This window comes from Lagopus leucura, unplaced genomic scaffold (assembly GCF_019238085.1).
Source record: "Lagopus leucura isolate 7727_CA_CO unplaced genomic scaffold, USGS_WTPT01 Super-Scaffold_100022, whole genome shotgun sequence".
In the NCBI taxonomy this organism is placed as follows: Eukaryota; Metazoa; Chordata; class Aves; order Galliformes; family Phasianidae; genus Lagopus; species Lagopus leucura.
Window position 1 is genome coordinate 1,907,299 of NW_024962275.1, and position 18,414 is coordinate 1,925,712.

The 18,414-nt window shown below is 47.0% G+C and overlaps 1 protein-coding gene across 3 annotated transcripts in view; it reads right to left on the minus strand.

Annotated features, from left to right (window-relative positions):
• The window catches only part of LOC122184078 (DAB2 interacting protein), a 125,303-nt gene that overhangs the window by 71,179 nt on the left and 35,710 nt on the right, over window positions 1-18,414 (minus strand). The window lies entirely within an intron of this gene.

The window sequence follows — 18,414 nt, forward strand, 5'->3', positions numbered from 1 at the left end:
GTTTGCTGCAGCCTACAATGGGGTTTCAAAACCTGTCACACCTTTTCAAGATCCTGATCCTGTTCCTGCTCCCCACGCTCTGTTCTCCAGACTGATCCCTGGGAAGGCTGAAATCCAAATCTATCTCCTGGGCAATGATTCTCCATCACTGACAGCTCTGTGGGTGCTCAGGCACAGCTCTGGAGCTCACAGCACTCTGAACCTCCTGCGCTTGGTTGGGACAAAGAGTGGAGCAGATCTGCTTTGCATCAGCTCTTCTTTGTTTGGTTTGCAGGAAGGATATTGTTTCCTAAAGGATGAATCTGTTTATTGGCTGGGGCTATCTCTAGTGCATTTGGTTTTTGCTGTGAATTTGGATTAGAAGCATCTCCTTATTCCTGACAGTTGCTGGCAGCATGCTGTAAAAATATGGTTAATTAAAGTGTGAATCTGAATCCACTCGGAGGCTTACATTTTTTCCTCCTCTAACATTAAATAGAGAAAGGGCCACTTAACAAAGTTGAGATCCTGATGCAGATTTCAAAGCACAGTGCAGTTTAGCTCAGCATGGTTGGGAAGTTCAACCTTCAACACTTAAAAGCTTGAAGCCCTTGGAGAGCACAGGCTTCAGCTTCTGACCAATCCCAAACACAGAAATAAACAAATAGGAGACAAACAACCAAGTGATGCTCAAAAAGGGCGTCAGCAGCAGAGCAGAAGCAGTGCTGATTGCCGGAGGGGCTCCTTCTGAGCCTGTGTGACATCTGTACCTTTGCACACAGTTCTGCCATAGAAGATGTGCAGTCCTGTGGCACTGAGATTTTCAACTCTTAACAACGTATCCTGGCTTTTGCTCCATTCCAGTGAGGAGCCACTGAAAATCCTGGAAGACCTTCAGAAATGAGCAGTATAGCACTTGAAAAAGACACACAACTTCACTAAATTGAAAAATTTGAATTTCCTAACTTGGACTTAAAAGGTACTGCTGAATCTTTAATGACTGTTATAGAGATGGTTCAGCCTGAGAAGGGCTGAAGGTCTTCCTTTGAAGAAGACAAACTTAAGAAAAAAATATACAAGAAAAATGTCTGCTACATTCCAAGGTCACAGAGGGTTTCATGCAACTCTGTTCCTCCCGATTCTGACTTCCTAAACGACAGCCACTTGTTAATCCCCAGCACCTACTTGAAGCCGCAGATAATTAGCTGGGGATGGGAAACATATGCTAGACTAGAAACATATTTCTATAACAAAGAGTCGCAAGCAGCAATGTGGTGCAGATACAGATGGAAAACAGACCATTTATTTATTTTGTAAGTACTGAATTCTGATTCAATAAATACTACTTCTGAGCTTGATTAGTTTTAAGCAGTTAAGTATTGTTCAGACGGCTAACCTGGAGAAAAGGATGCGGAATGGGAAGCACTGGTTTTGTGGCAGTTGTTAGCCCACTTTTCCAAGGCAGCTCTCATCCCACTTGCTCCCCATCTTTAATCCCCACGGTCATTTCCTCTGTCTGCAGCACAGCTCGGATCGCTGCATGGGCTTCACCCAGCTCCCCTCGCCAGCAATGTTCTCCCGAGAGCTGTAATGAACAGGGCCACGTCTGGTTCGAATGCTGAATATTGTAGGAGGCAACCTGCTAGACAACATGTCCCATTTTAATACATCCAAGCCACGAAGAGTCTCCAGCACACACAAGGCTTGGAGGCTTTAAAAATAGCAGCTGGGCTGTATGGCTGTGTGTGATGCTGTGCAGTTGGTGCAGAGCTGCTGCCCAGGCCCCAGCCCTGTGCTCCAGCCAAGCCTGCAAGCCAGTGTAACACAAAGCAGCCATTTGCTTCTTCAGGAAATAAGAAGATCAACGATTCCCCATTGTTAGGTAAGAACAGATAAACTGTGACTTTGAGCCATCCACAGAGATGGTGCAAGACCGGGAATGTAAATGTGAAATGAAATACACAAAGTTTGAGTGAAAAGACAGGACTTATTAACACTTACAAATTTGCGTGCTAAACTTATGTGGTTTCCATTGATGCTTTCTTTCTAGTTCAGGTTTTATACATTTTTCTGCATGCAGATCAAAACTAGATAAGAGCATTGTGACAAACCCAACAGAACCCCCGTAACATACTATGTAAGAATCTTGGGTTCATTACTAATCCCAGCAACTGACTGGTTTATTTGCACAGCCCTGAGCACACCTGAGCACACCAGGGCTCAGCACACACTGCCCATGCTGGGCATCCTCCAGAAACTGCAGGAACTCCAACCTCCTCTGTTCTCTCTGGGGGCATTTTGACAACGGAACAAAATTAATCTCCTGACACTGTTCACTTCTTCACATCCATCCATCCATCCATCTATCCATCCATCCATCCATCCATCCATCCATCCATCCACTGGCAGTTTCAATAAAAAATTAAATTAGATCACTATGAAGTATCGTGTGTGCAAACAGATGTCACACCACAATATGCTATGATCAGATGGGCATTTCCTAGAAAAACAATATTTATCCGTATTTGGTAAAGAAAGAGCATCTGCTCATCCAGAACCCAAGAGACAAGTCTCCTAATGAGGTTTGGACACTGCAACCATTTCATGGACTAAACCCTGAAAAGAACTGGTTTTACTCTGGGAAACAAATACTATTTCTTCCCCTCAAGTTCTATGCTTAGCCAAACACTTCCTCTTCAATGGGTCAAACCTTGGGAAAGCCAAAACTCCTCAAACTCTGCAGCATCCAATGTACTGGCATGAATCAATATTTTGAGGTCAAGACCCCTCTCTAGTTTTGTCCACGAAAGACAGCATCTGAGACTCACACGAGAGAACCCAAAGAGAAAAACAAAGCACAACACACCTCGCTAACATTTGCTCCAGAACAAATCACAGCACCCAAGTTAGGATGTTAAAAAACAGACACCAGTACATTCCTCCCTCTTTCCCCTAGATCCCTCCTTCCCCCATCAATCTCCACGCTCTCGGACCCTGGCTGGGATCCTCAGATGCTAACACAAAGCAGAAGAGACCTGTTGGGCGCTTGCCTCCTCCAGCACATCCTCAAGCACTGTCAGTAACGGGAGCGCTTTCACTGCTCCCGGGGCAGCCTGCTCCCATCGGATATACGGCGGTACCCAGGTCACTTCCTGACGCGTGGATGCCATCATCCTCCCACCTTGTGCCATGTTTATCTGTCAATTACCCGCCCTGCATTCTTTCACCTCCCCTTTGTTGACACTTTTTAAACACACAGTTATGAAATTCGCCCTCTGTTATCTTGCAGCTGACCTAGAAAACACAAATGGTCGTGCCCTGTGTTCCACTCACTGCTCAGGAACTTGCTCACATGGGGATGTTTCCCAAACACTGAATCTGACAGTGCGCAGCTCTGCACAGGACATCAGGGCCCCATCACACACCACCCCAAACAGAGCTGATCATTGCTTTAGTCTACTCCCTGCCTCCGATCTCGCTTGTTAGCCATTCCCAAAACTGACTATTTTTTTTAATTACTGTTTTCAGAGAATTGGGATTATTTTCTCTCTAAATGCATTCATCTGATTATCTCCAGGATGAAATTCATTTGGTTAATTACCATCTTTTTAATTTGTTTAAGTTTATGTTTCTATTTCCTCTGCTGTAACACCTCCCTGCGTAGCTCTGCCTGCATTTACTGAGCACCTGACAGACTCCCATTGTGGGATACGAGCAGGAGATTTCCATAAAAACACACACCAAGCCTTGTAGGCAGAGGCAGCAGACTCACAGAGATCCAACAGGAGAGAGAAGCAGCACCAGTCTGGTGCCCACACTGCTTGGAGCTGCCCATGGAGCACAGTCCCAGCCCTGCTCCTTCTGCTGCTGTACCTCCACGATTCCCACCCTGTGGGGCAGCCCTGCACATCTGCAATGACTCTGAAATCACCGTTTTTTCAATGTGTGTAGAGGAGCACTAAAGAAAAGTAGAGAAAGAATCATATCTCATTTAGAGGATTATCCTACTTGACGGTATCTTGGATTTAGCTTCAGTTGTGATCCTTGCTCTTGTTTATGCACATTTATAGTATAGCATTTCCCTGATTCCACAGCAATTAAGTGTCTCTGTTCCAAGGAAATACTGCCAAACACTACACGTCGTATCAGAATGAAGCAAAGGGAACTGCCTCTGGACCTCGACTAGCATTTTATCTCTGCCCCAAACGTAATAACAATCCTGCTTCACACCGCCGCCGCTTCAAATCTGTTCACGTAGTCCAAGCTATCCTCTGTCAGAAACAATCTGTTACAACATCTCATTAATTTGCCAAAAAACCAGCAGATTTTACCTAATGCCTAGCTTATTCTATCATCAGCTTATTACAATCCTGAAAGAGAGGTAGGTGAGCTCCAATCTCATTATCAAGATCTGAATTCCAGCCAATGACGCACCAACTGGAAGAAACCTAATATCATTTCACTAGTTTTCTAAACCTTCCTAATTGTAATAGAAGAGAACAATGGAGACATGAGGAGAAATTTCAAATATTTTGAAGCAGATGGAAAAGCCTCCCAGAGGAGAAGGTCACAGCACCCAATTAAATCACACACATGGACTTGAACTGCAGGAGCACTACTGAGCATCCAATAGCTTGGGAGAACTGCAGAGCTGCCTTTGCCAGCACCACCCCTCTCCTCATTCGGAAAGCTGTCTGCCCCTTAATGGGACACATCTCCCAACTAACTGCGTTGTTCTGCAAATTATGGGCTATACATTATTAATGGCTGAATATAAATCAATTTAGTTCACCAAGACAGTATGTATTTTATGTGGGAGATGTTTTCAAAGAAAAGCAATCAGTTGATTTGGCATTTTAAACTCCAGAAAAATAAAGAAGCTATTTCTCAGCTAAGAGGATATGTTCAAACACAAGCATATGCTCTATTTTCTGAAACTGAATTAAGATATATCATTTACTGGCTGGATATGGTATAGCTGACAGCTACTTCTGGCGTCCCAACAAGTTGGACAGTTTGCTCCTATGGCTCCTAGGGGTTGCTGAAAGGGGATGGAGCAAGCAATCCGAGTCACGGATCCATCAAACAGCTGAGGGCAAAAGGGGTCTCACAGCCCCCTGGTCCCACTCCTGCTGTGGGCTGCCTGTCCCCCAGTTCTGGCTGCCCATCTGCGGTCTCGGGCACCTCCAGGGATGGAGCACCCACAGCTCCGGGCAGCACTGATAGCATCCTACCACTTTGAAACCATGAAAAAGATCGCGCTCCCGCCTTCTTATAATCTCCCCTCAAGTACTGGAAGGCCACGACACGATCTCCTCAGAGCATTCTCTTCTCCAATCTGAACAGCCCCGGCTCCCCAGTCAGTCTCCAGAGTGGAGCTGCCCTGGCCCTCTGAGCATCCTCGCGGCCCTCCCCCAGACCCTCTCTAACAGCTCCGCATCCTTCGTGTGCTGGGGGCCCCGCATAAGATCCAGGTCAGCGATTCCCCAGGCCTCAGCTGGCAGCCGGAGCCGGGCGCATCCCGCAGCTGCACCCACTGGAGGGGTTAAAGGCCCCAGCGCCGGCAGCTCCTGCCCACCCTCCCGCTCCGCGGCTGTCAGCTCAGCAGGGCTCGGCCATCTGGCTGCTCTCCTGTGGGAACACAAAGCTCTCGCACCGCCAGTGTCTGAAGGGCAGTTCTGGAACACAGGGGCCGCACGGGAGGTGTGCGGGATGGGCCCCACCTCGGGGCCGTCTGTCCTCCCCCAGCTGTGTGGTGATGGTTTGACACCGAGGGCTGGGAGGGCTCTGTGAAGGTCAGCCTGTCTGTGTGGTACAGACAGCTCCACCTTACTCCATTCGTTGAGTTTTGCACATTAACACCCTGAGTGTGTTTAGCAGACAAGCCAAAGCTCGCTTGCTATGCACTTGAGTTTGCTTTCCCTCTGCTCTCCAGTAACGATTCATTTAACAGCAGCACAGCAATTAGAAAATCAATATTCCATTCAGACAGAAGCGTTTGTCTGGAGCATTACTTAAGGAACGTCTCCCACAGCCCCGCTTGGCCCAGCCCAAGGGGATGGAAGGAGGGATGCTGGTGTGAGGCAGGTGGATGGATCTGAATGCCCGCCTGGCACTTGCAAAGCATTTCAAACTAGGTATAGCCGCCTGGGTATGGCATTCCACTGATAAGCACCTCTGTGCCAGAGCATGCACATAAATACGGCGCAGGGAAGTGCAAGCTTGCTTTGTTGTTTAATATCATACCACCCACCTGAATAAAACAGAGCCTGACACGCGTCATAAGGAATTACTCCAAAAACGCAAGGCCCTTAGGCATTAAGGCCCCATTTGTACTGCAGTCGTATTAACCGAAAATAAAATAAATAAGTAACAATCATGTCTTGGCTATGAAAGGATTTTCCGTTCAGGCGCTCCCTCCATCGCCGTCCCTCGGCACGGGAAGAGCGGGGGGCAGCGGTGCAGAATGGGAATGCAAAGCAGCAACAAGCCTGCGATCACAATGGAGGAATAATGCTCTGCTGTGCTGGGACGAGTGCTGGAGCCTCACAGCACAGCCCGGCCCGCGGCTCCACTCCATATTTAGCAGCAGTGATTATTCAAGCAGGAGCCGAAGTGCTGCTCATCTGCAGACTCTGGAGTGGGAGCGCGTTTGGATGCAGTCTGCTTTATTTTCATGTTGTTTGAAATGAGGGCTGTAACTACCAATCGTCGCTGTGGAAAACCACTCCCCTGCATGCAGAGGTGTAGGGATGGCGATAGACAGAGTGGGCTCGGGGAAAGTCACCGCCTCCGTGGGATTTTGGGGAGCACAGTCACAGCAAAGAGCCCCTCAGTGCAGAGCAAAGCCAAACACATCCCTTCCCACGCCCTCTAGAAAGTGGAAAATCAGACATACGTGTTACTAAATTAAGCAGCAGGAGCTCCTGTAGCAGGGAACACCAGATACAAGAGCTGCACAAAGCAGACTTCCCCAATGCATATTACAAACCAATTCCCTGGTTTGTTTGCATGTGTCACAACTTACCATCGAGCGGATTCTCAGCATGTTACAGCTCAGGAACAGACATTGGCTTATGAGTGTAACAAAAAGGCTCAATTTTTGGCAAACTTATTGACAAGAGGCTCCCTGACCCCAGAACAACCACGCTGGGTGCCTGGCGGAGAGAAATGTTTTCCTATGTACTTTTGGATACAGATGGTAACCAGACCCCTGGACAAAACAGCCCGGCTCCACCTTTACAAATGTTTGGATTTATAATTATTCCTTTTTTCTCCAGCAATTAGTCTCAGAAATAGCTGCAAAGCCATCTCACGATGTTTATTAGGGTGTTTACTAATCACTTTTTGAATCAATTGGCCCGCCCTAATCTCTATCATACAATAGGTTTTGACAATTTATTTGTATTTTATTCAGTTATCAGGATGAACACAATTAGGAGGGCTCAATTTCTCCAATAAATTTAACTGATATACTCAAGAACACAACCCAAACTCAATCCTACCTTCTTTACTGACATTTGTAGTAAGAAAAAGGTACAAGAGGAAGAACTGCGACAAGAAAAACTACTCACAGAGCTGAGTGACACATTCCCAGCTTCTTGGTGACAAGTCTGTGCTTCTATCACAGCACACCGGAGGAGACAGAAGTGCTGGGGATGCAGGTGATACAGCACTCCTCTGCTCCTGAAGATCTGGATGCACTGCCCTCACCCATGTGGAAGCACTGGAGCCAGGAGCAGAAGGGATGTGCTGGTTTGGAACACAGCGGAGCGGGGGGCAAAGCAGCAGCTGATGGCTGTGCAGGGGGAGGGCAGGCAGGGGCTTTCCCCAGGCAGGCTGTCAGCAGCACTGCGTTGCTGCACAGGGCTGCTTCATTTCTGAAAGTTGTTATTGGAAAATGTCACTATTCATTGTCAAGAGTTCCCATGATGCAGGAACTCTCATTACACCTAAGCCCTCTCAGCACAAAATAGCCGCACGCTGATAACCTGAGTGTATCTGCAGCAGCTGCCGCTCCGCGGACTGCACTTGGACAGTCAAGTTATTCTACATGCTTATTAGCCCCATTATTTCATAGCTCATTCCTCTGTGTAATGCCGGCTCTCTATCACTTCATTTCAACACAAAGATATGTTCCTCTGAGGCGATGAGGGACAAGGACGGAAGGGAGGGTGGGCTGAGGGTGGGGGGCACCGGGCTGTGGGCATGGGGGGACCTGGGGCTGTTGGGCAGATGCCCCCTTTGCAAAGTAATGCATAGTGAAATAAGGGAAAAACTGCCTACTTACTGGCGAGGAATAGATAACAAAGATGAAAGGCAACTAACAATAGGTTTAACAATATTACTGCTCTAAATTATGTGTCATATATCTGACTGTATCTGCGGCACTCATTGATACAAAATATAATTGAAAACAATTATTCCCAGGACTAAAGCTGGCTTTGTATTGTATGGCAATGAGACTTGGAGCATTTATGAGAGAGAAGCACGCACTGCAGCCGGGAAGCAGCAGCAGCCAGCAGCCAGCAATGGGCAACCGGGGCTGTGCTCTGCTCAGTGCTGCTGTCACTGCTTCCTCACTCCCTGCCACCACAGCATTTGCTGTCACTGATGGGTATGCAGGGGCTCTGCCTCCCTGAGAGGGCTGGAACTGAAATTAATAAGGGGAGTGACAGCCTCAATATGAGTGGCTTTATCTGAGGAGGGCGAGACACCCTGCCTTGCTGTGCACTAAGAGCTGTAGGTATGAAGGCATGCAGACAGAGAGCTCCCAGGCGCGTGTTGGAATGGGAACACGAGGGCCATGAGAACAAAACAAAGACAAATAATTCCTTGCCCTTTTCTTGCAGTTTTCACTCAAGGACTTAGAACTGCTTTATGAATACATATCAAGGAAGCTGCCAGCAGCCCAGGAAGCAGCTATGTCATACAGAGATCATAAGCCACGTTCAAGAGATGGGAGTTAAAAATAAAAAAACACACACAGAAGTCAGCTGATGACTTCTCCTAAGTTACATGTTCTCTCAGAACATGTTAAAACTGAATCACAATTATGAGCCACTCTGCAGGGCTCAAATGCCTGTGTAAATGAAGCCAGAAGTACCTAGTTAAAGGAAGAAGGATTGAGGAGATTAATGGTAGCTAGACTTTCTTCCCTAGACAGCTCATAGAGCTTAGAATAGAACAGGGATGCAAGAAAGCAATTAAAAGAGCTAACTTAAATAAATCTCTAAGTACTGAAAGTTTGCCAGCATAGACCTCTAAATTCTTTTGCAATGCATCTGGGCCCCTTCCTCCAGGGACTTTCTAACAACCTCTCAGACATCAAGATAATTATTGCAAAGTGTGACCCAGACTGTGGTTACTGGTGTAATCACAAAAACCCCTTGAGGTTTCACATTAGACACAATCTCACCAGTAAAGCAGACTTTCAACTCTTGGCTAACGTTTTTGTAATGACTAAACTTAAAATTACATTCTCTACGACTCGGCAGCCCGGCGGGTTGGGGTTACACAGGCTGCTACAGGACTGCAAAGCCAGGCTGCAGTACCCAGCACACCTGCTGCTGTGCAGCTTAAACTCGGGAGAATTTGGGTGATGGATGCAGAGAGACAATATCTGAATGTTCTTATCATAACAGCAAGATATCACTAGTAAAGTTCTCCTGCTTTGGCAGACTGGGCACATCTGTTCCCTTCAAACATTACCTAAGCAAAACTGGCTCCTCTAACACTTCAGCTCCTCAAACCAATGGGAGTGTTTTGTCTCTCTGGGAAGCTTCCAGGCTGCAGTGGATTTGCTGCTTCCTGGTGCACAGGGAACTTTCACTGCTGGGATATCAATCCTCGCTTGGTTCTAACATGCAATCTCTGATTTAAGCAAACGGGGAATAAGGAAAGAAATTAAATACTAATTGCAATCCAAATTGCTCTATCTCCTCTCCACCCCCGCCAACCCTCCTCCCTGCTCCCTAATCCGTAAAGTCTGAGCGATCATCAGTGAATAATTAATTCTGGATGACTCTGAGGTTCCGTGCAGAGCTCCTGCAGTTGTGCTGTGCAATGGGACGCCCCTGGGCAGCGCTCAGTGGTGCCACTGGAGCCCCGTGCCTGCAGCTGCATGGTGCTGCCCTCAGCAGTTTGTTGGCCAAAGCCCCCATGCTCGCCCACCCTGACACACACAAATGCTTCCACGATGACTTGGAGCGTTAATGAAAGGTGCAGTGATCAGCCAGGCTGTGGAGTCATTGTGAGCAGCGCCCCGTCAGCAATTAGAACTGTTAAGGTATGGAGTTAATGTAAGCATTTCAGCACATGGCAGAAGAAATAAAAACTGCTGCAATGGGATTTTAAAAGCATGCAAAGCTGGCATTCTGAAAAGAGAAAAGTTACAACAAAAGACAGCTCATGAGCAGCCACCTCAGTCTTCTCTATTGGTCCAGAACATGCTGTGCACGAGAAATGCTGTACTGCCCATGGCCTTTCCCCTGTGCAACAGTCCTAAAGCAAACCCTGTGATTCAAGCAGCACCAGATTGCTCAGGTGTGACACGGGGCAGCAGCACAGGGCCATGTCTGCCTGCTGGAAGGAGGCTGCTCTGCTGCCCGCAGCCCACAGCCCTTCACTGCAGTGCTCAGAAGCACTGCGGTCTTTTAAAACGTTGTTCTCACCTTGCCTGAAATATAGATCAATCTTTCTATTTTATGTATATGTATATTTTTATGTATGTGTCAGTAAGAGTGGTACTATATAGCGACATATCCATAATGGAACAAAGCTCCCTGCACAGCAAGGATGGCAAAATATTAATTATTCAAGGTAAGAGTTATGTAAATCATTTGGTAACTACTGCAGGACTACTTTGCAGAGGGACTCCTATGGGGAAGAAGCACTGAACACTTCAAATAGGGGATGCGTGCAATCTCTCATGTACCAGCAGCAGAGCATGGGGGTTACTGTGCAGGGCCAGCATAATCCCAGAGACATTTGTAAGTGTGAACAAAGGGGACAGCCTGATATAATACCTGTGGCTCTACACCTGCTAACACCTTGGCATCATTTTGTGAACAAATGCCTCCCTCCTGCATGCCATCAATCACGTACAACGCATGGCACATCCCTATCTCACAGAACTGCTTATGTAACACGTGTGGATTAAAGCCAAATTCATATTTCTGGCTTTAATTCAAATCAGTTAAGTGTTTTTGTGAAACAAATTATACTTTAGTTCTAGCTAAAATGCACTGCCTTGGTTCAATTAAAATGAACTCTTCTTTCTTTTCATCACGCCTGACCCGAATTTTGCCGTTGAGAGCATAAGTAACGTAAGTGAGATGTTCTGCAGTTGTACTGAAAATGAAAATTCTCAACACTGGCAGTGAGGTAAACAAGACCACACTGTCAGCATCGTAAGAAGACACCACAAGTGAACAGTGCACTTGAAACCTCCCTAATAATAATTTCAGAAGACGCTCCATGCTGTAAGGCGTTCTCAAAGGGTGCTGGAGGAGGAAGGACAGAGGAACACATTTTTCTGTGCTGTTTTTTTCTCCCCTCGCAGTTGATGGATGAACCTGACAGAGTTATTTCATATTCACAAGTCTCGAACATCATTACAGCCCATGCTCTGTACAACCAATGCTGGCAGCGAGCTCAGTGCACGGGCTGCCTGCAGCTACAATCAGCGCATTTCTGTGCACCACCACTGCAATATGAAATTGGATAACAAGATATACATGTCAAACATCTGCGTCCTCCAGCACTCGGAACAAAGGCTTGAAAACCTTGCCCACCTCAGCTGCTGGATGCACTCTTACAGTAGTCTCTGCCCCTCACTCGGACCTTCCAACCAAGGCCTTGCAGAGCTTCAATGAAGAACTGAGCCAAGCTTGTTTTTGAACATTTCCTCCTTCCGACAGACATCTCACACTGGTTGCCAACAGAAAAAAACAGAGTACAGGACAGAAAAATGTGATGCATCCAGCAAGGCAACTTTCCTGAGATGGGAAATTCCACTGTGAAAGATGGAGATGGAGGAGAAGCCAGGGAGAAGCCCTCCCAGGCTCCACGCAGTGCTGGAGGCACGGGCTGAAGCACAGGTTGGTAACAGCACTAATTAATGTCGCTACATGCTGCCCCTGAGAGAGAAGGGCTTCTTCTGCACCTTCCCATTACCCTGCAGTTTCCTGACATGGTTCAGTGCTCTGATCAAACAGAAACCCAACCCCAAATATAATTTCCCATTGAATCAGCCTGCTGCCCTGTTCAGACTGCGACGATGGCCCTGTGGCTGTGAGTGCAGCCAGGGGCAGGAGCCACTCCTGTTGGTCTGCAAGGAGTGCTGTCATCAAGGGCACTTTGCATTGTGTGCCAGGTAGTTTAAGCTGGGGATAGAAGTATCTTAATTTTACTGAAAACAGACAATAATGAAAAAAAAACAACCAAAAAACATCACAAAGCCTTTTCTGGTATAAAAGCTGTACTGACGGCATTTCTTTTTTTTCTTTGAGTTTATTGACATGGAGAGTAACACTAATGTAATTGCACGGAAATTCATGCAGACGAAAATCCCAACAGGGCAAAGTCAGAATAAACGGTCTGTGCAGAAACAAAATGTTCCTGCAGTGCCGTGGCAGCCTCTGTCTTCCATCTGAAGAATATCGGAGTGCAGCAGCTCAGCTGCTCCCCGGCTCAGAGGCGGTGCCAAAGGGCTCCGAGCAGAACTGCTGCCCTGGGGGACACTGCTGCCCCACACCAACACCTCCACCAACAACGGCCAACAGCATCCCTGCAGGCCGCGGGGATGGCGAAAGGAAAGCAAGCATCCTCCTGTCCATTAACCAACCTGACCTCCGCTGCAGAAACAATGCCTTCCCGCTGTACGTGTTTGCCAAACATTCTTCAAATGCTAACCATCTGCAGCTGCAATACAATGCTTTGATTACAAACGTCAAAAAGATGGAGCATAAAATTAACTTCTCCTTATTTAGTAGGTTTAGAGAAATGCGGCTTCACGCTACACGAATTCGGTGCCCTCGGTATGAAAACTCCCCATTATGATGTCTCATCAAATTAGAGCCAACGATACAACGATGTCATCTGTACCGCCGCACAACACTATATTTTGTAATTAAGCAGGACAGTGAAACAATGGCCATGCTTATAGAGAAAAGGTCAGGAATGCAAAACATATTTTTGCAAGCTAATTGTAAGATGGATGAAGCCAATTATCCTGGTAGTGCCGCAGACGCTCAAGTAGGAAGGATTTTATAATTTTGCTACGTGACTCCAATTGAGTCAGAGTCTGAGCTGTACCCCTGTGGGGCACCATGTGGGGCTGTTTCAGCAGCTGGGAAGCCAAGAAGCAGAGAAACACAAAGGGCCCACAGCCTGGACCTTATTCTTACAACGCTGAGCATTACCCTTTCTTCCATAAAAAGGACTATTTGTTTTTATGTCAATGCCAAAAGAAAACCCCAAAATCCCCTTACTATTCAGAGCATTATCCCTTTAAAATGATTTGAGTGCCAGTTCCTAAAAGTCCTGTACCTGTGAAGAAGACGATGAGCAACATAACAGGTTGTGTGGAAAGGGGATAATTTCCTCCTGCATCTCCCCTTCAAAGCAGTTCTGCTTTCACTGTAGCTTCCAAACATAGCCATTAAATGGGGATCAGTAATTAACCGATTCTGATTCAAGAAATGCTTTGCCAAGGAATCCCATTAAAAGATTGATTTGCACATTCCCAGCCAAGGTTGCCTTGACATAAATGCAGCACTCTGTGTGGGTGGGCAGCACTCCTCAGCCCATTCCCCATCACCAGAGCTGCGCTTATTTGCTGGTGGTGGGGTGGACTGAGAACAGACATTGCCTCTGCACCACAGCACAGACGCTGGATGCTCCTGCTCCACTTCGCAACACGTCACATTTTGCTTTCCAGGTATGGCTGATGGTGCAGAATGGTTCCTGTGTACAAACTTGGTGGTGCTTCCTCAGAATATCTGCATTATCAAAACAACCCTCCACCTTGCACCTGCTGTTCTAACTCTTCTTGCTTAGAACACTGCACAGCCAATGCCATTCAGCTAAGGAGCCAGAAGCAGCCACAAGCTCCATGCATGGCTGTGCGGGGGTCATTCCTCTTCCCAAAGGAAACAAAGCCACTTCTGCATGCTCTGTAATGCAGCAGTCACCCTATTCTCGTCAACCAGCTTCATCATGACTAACAATATTTGGCCTATCAGGTTTGTTGGGAATAAATTAACGATGAGACCTGACAAGAACCCGCAGACTAACTTTACTGTATGAGTACGGATATTCAGAAGTTCTTAATGCTCTCCTATTGCTTCAAAATAAACTTTACGAATGTTTGGAACCCATAGAGCAGACTGCATTGGTGCTGCATCAGGAGTTGAATGTGCTGCAGTATGTGACTTGTATGCTTTCCCTTCTCTCTGTGTGTTACAAGGAAAAATTTGTGGCAGCATAAGAATTGAATAGTTGAAAGAGTGAGTAAGAGTCATGGCCATGGTGTTACCAAAGCATGGCTGCAGCCCTTCCCAGGCTGAGGCTCATTTAACAATCCACCATATGCTCAGACTTTTTGTAGTGCCAAGAAAAAAACCATAAATGGAATGTTATCTTGTGGAATTATGCAAACAACGACCAACACAAAAACTTGCAAAATAATCCCAAATGTTACTAATTGAGTGTCCCTTAGCTCTGAAGGCACACAGCACGCTGAGAAAAGGTGTCCTTAGGAGCCATCAGCATCAGGATTACATCAGAATAATGAGTTACACGGAGTGTCCATCTTTCATCCCATAAAGTGACCCTGTGTCCCTCTCCTCTCAGCACTGATGTAACAATGCCCAAACAACACAATTAACAAACGCAGCAGAATAACCTTCTCTCGGTTCTCCAGGCCTGCTCTGTGTGCCCAGAGCCCAACCCAGGAACTTGCTCAAACCCCTATTTCGTAGCAGAAATGTGGGTCCAATTAAGGACAACCCATCTGCCAAATGTTTGATTTGTGGCTGATTCCAGAGAGGCCCCTACAAACACAAACATTCAGTGCTCCATGATAAAAACTTCATTAGCTGCTGTAATAAGTCAGGATGCGGGACACCTTGTTAGCAAAAAGCCTCTTTAGCAGAACCCTTTTCTAGCTCTAACAAGTGACAAACAAAAGCTGAAAACAAGCAAACAAAACCTGAAAGGCTCATCCCACAGTCCTCCTTGCAATCTCACATTTATACCAACGTACCAGATGAACACAGCTCACGTCAGACCCTAGCTGTACTTGCTGTGATATTGCTTCTGTTCACAATCAATCACTGTACCCCGTTGCTGTTACAAGGCTCCAAGAAGAACATCAGTATGTGAAAGGATGAAGAGATGTGTCCAGCTGCACCGCGTGAGCCCTGCCATCACTTGAAGGCAGCACCAACCTCTTATTCCACCTCTTTCAAATCAGTCTCCTCTCAGTCAGTGTGAAAATCAGATGCCATGAGATTCGACCACGCCTGTCCTACAAACATAAGCTCTGCCTGACTGTAATCAGCGCGTTCTTCTGATGTGCCGCTCAGACAATTTCTCAGATGTTCTCTACAGACAAAAAGAAGTTGCCCAGGATTCTCCCTGGCGGCACCGTCGGCCTTCCCAGAGCTGCTCAGACCATGCATGCACATAGCAGAGCGCAGTGGGACCCCAGCAAATAGCACAGCAGCTCCGTGGAGATGAGCCCCACACATGGCAGAGCTGCCAGCTCCTCTCAGGCTGCAGGGTCTCGCTCTGTACGAGCAGCTCGGCGAGGTTCTTCTGGGAACCTGCCTGATCCTTTGTGCTGCTGTGAGGCATGGAGCACAGAGTGACCCACAGCCAGCAGGGCGATTTGGAAGTGCTGCAACCGAGACGTTCTGTGACATTTCTGTTTACAGATATTTCCTCGTTTTGCATTGTTATAAAACTCACTGTACAAATTCCTCACTGTAATCACGTGCCATTTCAAATTCACATGATGAATTTAAATACGTACATTTATCAAACACAGATACGTTTATATTCTCTCCATACGTGCCACATCCACCTCGTTGGTTGTCTGCACACATCTGTGCACACTTCATGTATTTATACACACTTGCTGTACACAGCAGGATGAACAGGACACACAAGAAATGCAAAAATAAAGATATGAGGAGATATTACACAGCACCCATAAAGGTATGCCAAACCCAGGTAACAATCATTTGTGATCTACTACAACTACAGCTCAATACTTAACCTCAAGGACTTTGCATTTATTGCACTATTCATTTGTGCTACGGCATCTCTTGCAGAGATGCAATCTCTTGCAAAAATTCTGCCAAGCCACAGACCAAAATGTTGTTACAACGGTTACTTCCATGAGAAAAGCAGGAGTTTGCGGGCAGTCAGCTTCAATACAAGATGGAGTCAGAAATCAAATATCTAGGAAGCAACGCTGATAGCAGGTGCTCCTTTGAAGCATTTCTTCGATTTCCAGAGAGATAAGGAAGCACAGCACAAACCGAATGAGAGTGAAATAGTCAAGCCCCTTCATACACAGAGCTGCATGCATCATGCATTTTAATCGACACAGGAATGTTCAGGAAGACAGAATTATCTCCGTAACCAAGCCATAGGTGTGTCACTGAGAAGACCAGCTGCTGCTTTGTTTCACCTCTCCCGGAGCTGTATCTACAGCCAGGGAATTTGCAGAAGGAAACCCGCTCACTCCCACTGACCTGACAGTGCTGGGTAAGCTGGGGACTGAAAGCTCAGTGCCAGAATCCACCGAGTGTCAGACGGCTCCCTGCAGACAGCGGTGTGTCTGCAGAGCACAGCTGAAGCCTGAGTGATACCTGAAGCCCTTCGTTTCCAGTTTCTGAATACTCAGATAAGCGAATCCTTACGGTTTGTTCAATGCTGACAAATGCTGCCACTCCTCTAATCCACATTTTAATCACTATGCTGAAAATGCACTACAGCCATTCATCGAATTCCTTTAGGGAAAAGTTGTGGTAAATGCACTCTGTCAGAAGGACACTGCCCAGCATGTGGCAGGGCTCTTGTTCAGGGAGAGCAGGGAAATCACAGACTTAATTTAAGAAAACGACTTTGGCTTCAGGGCTGGCCAAAGCAGTTCATTCCCGTGTCCTACACTGCCAGTTTGCAGAATGAAACAAAACTCATCTGCAGAGAGAGAAAACACTGCCCTGTGTGCCCCCTCTGTGCCCACCTCGGGGCACCCAGCAGCACTGGGCAGATCCCCAGCTGCCCTCACTTGTCCACCATGTGGAACACAGTGCCCTGCTTGGAGCAGCTGTGAAAACTGCAGCGCAAAATTGTGACTCTGTCTCTGCAACATTTCCCTGTGCTGACCAGCACAATCCTTTCACTTGCTAAATCCAGAAGGAAAAAGCTTAAAGAAAAACCCAGATTTCAGAAACATTCAGCAGCTCCCAGCTCCTCCAGTGGGTGAGGATGGCTAAAAGGAAGTTGCTCTCGCTGTGTCTGAAAGTGAAACGTGTGCTCAGTGGGTCCTATGGTGCTGTCTTGATATTTTATAATCTCACTGCTACAAAATGATCACATCCATGTATGCCTGATCTGCCATACTTTTCAGACAGAGCTTTTCTGGCACTTCGATACCTGTGTGTCATTCTCTAAATAGATTCATATAAGACTTCAGGATCTTCCTCCTGGAAGCAACACCTCTGTGTGCTGTTAGCAGCGGGGCCCATCAAACCAAACCTGCCATCGCTCTGCATTCTGCATTCACATATAAGTTATCCAGAGATGTGTGGCTGTCTCACTCATGCACCCACAGAAATGTACACACACAAACACACTGATGAGCTTCATCTTCTAACCAGGCTGGAAAATAACCACCAGGTCTCTTTTCCTCTTATTTTGTGTGCAGTTTGCTCCACCGCCAGCCAACCCACACCGCACAGCTCCCTGCCATGGGCTGCCCGGGAGCAGAGACACAGGGCTGCACCGGAGTGCAGGTGTGGAAGGGGAAAGGGATCTGGGGACATCACAGCTGTTATTGTCCATACAAGGGCTGAGCCGGTGCTGCTCCCTCCCTCCTTCCCATGCCTACAGCGCTCGGCGGCTGCTACATCTCTGTGCTCTGCCTGTGCCAGAGCAACAACTTTGGGTGGAGTGGGGAGAGGAAAGCCCATCAGATGGGCACCTCAGTCCATTCTACTCAACCTAAAAAGGGAGGGCTCGCACTGTGTGCTTGCCAATGCACTAAAATTACACCTAATGCAATTAAGCAAGTCCACCTCTATCACAGATGTGCCGTCGCTCCCTATAAGATGAGCTCAGGGTTAACAAAGGCTGCAGAAAGCGGCGTGCTCATCCCATCCCATCCCATCCCATCCCATCCCATCCCATCCCATCCCA